At 41.8% G+C, this 1,365-nt stretch overlaps 1 long non-coding RNA gene across 1 annotated transcript; it reads right to left on the minus strand.

The window, feature by feature from the left end:
• On the minus strand, positions 1–970 carry LOC149109016 (uncharacterized). The gene is made up of 2 exons (XR_016208456.1): positions 626–970; positions 1–98 (listed from the first exon to the last, which is right to left on the minus strand). It is a non-coding gene; the product is annotated as an uncharacterized LOC149109016 (long non-coding RNA).
• Between the last annotated feature and the right edge of the window lie 395 nt (positions 971–1,365).

Raw genomic sequence — 1,365 nt, forward strand, 5'->3', positions numbered from 1 at the left:
GAAGCCATAAATCATATTTAATCTCGCTTGTAGCCGTTTAAAAACGCGGTACAGCTTCCTGACTACATGGCTGTCGTCAGTTCGACTCTTTCCAAAATCTGAAAATAAGAAACATAGTATATGTACACTGTTTTTTGACCATTTCCCACCATCAACAGTCACGCAATTAAGAGCGTGGCTTTTATAAACACGAAATTTTTCTTGAACTTAGTTTGAACTTTTGCTGCATGTCACGTTTCCACATGGCTCAGATATTATCCCAGCCTGGTTAGTATATGAACGAAAGTATCAGGGCTCTACATTCAGCCCGAGTCGCGCTTTGCGGTCCCGCAGCCTCCTTTGCAGACGCTCACTTTGTCCCAAAGAAGCTCAAAGAGCGTCTGCTTAGGAGGCTCTCTGCCCCGCTATCCAGCCTGTTCTGCATACGGGATACACGTTACTCCATTTGAAGATCTTTGAAAGCCTTTGAAAGCTCAAGTTTTCTATGTTAAATTAGCAAGTCAAATCAGAATGTTGCCAAATCTAATCAGGAAACCTTCGCCACTAATTCGCATGGATCAACAAATTCGCACCGAATAACAAACTACAAATTACTACTCATCAAGGAAAGTTGAAGTCTACTTACGTTCGAATTCGTCTCCCCTCAAGATTAGTTAAAATGTCGATTGATCTACTGGTTTCTTTCCAGAATTTCAGATCCCTTTATATCGCTTTAAATGTGGTTTAAATCAAAGTACAATCCAAAGTCGTTCTCTCGATCCATAAGCCGAGGATGACACAAGCAGGCGTTTGAATTCTCGGTGACGGATCTGTATTTCTTTAATTTTTTTTCTACAAATTGATTGTTGAATTACAACGCATTCATCCTAGGGCGAATTCACCTGGCTTGGATTTCACCGGAAGTAAATGAGCACTGAGAACTGAAGACGGCTAACTAAGTTTTCACCAAGGTCTGAAACACGTGGTTTATTCATTGGACGGATGATAGCTCATTTCCTCAATGCTCCTGCTGTGCTGTCAATCGTGCCGGAGATGATGATTTTAAGCATGACTGTGGGTGGCCGCAGAACGCAATAATTGCTTTATTCGTTCAAATTATCGCTGCTTCTGCGAGTCTTTCGATGGAAAACCTACGTTTTTCCTGCTTTTGATCTCAGGAATTAACGTTTTCCTGGGAATTGTGGGTTAAGAACAACAATCTCCTCTAGGTGGAGAACGACTTCATCCGATGCTTCTATCAAAACGTTTTTGTTTGCACGAGAATCCTGCTCTCGGCACCTCTTGGTGAGCTAAAATGTGACAAGTTGAAGTGATGACGGTTTGCTATGTATCCCTGCACGTTTTTGAACGTTTCGCCTTTCGAAT

The sequence above is a fragment of the Orbicella faveolata genome, unplaced genomic scaffold (genome assembly GCF_042242905.1).
Source record: "Orbicella faveolata isolate gen_17 unplaced genomic scaffold, um_ofav_v1 contig_25, whole genome shotgun sequence".
Lineage (NCBI taxonomy): Eukaryota > Metazoa > Cnidaria > Anthozoa > Scleractinia > Merulinidae > Orbicella > Orbicella faveolata.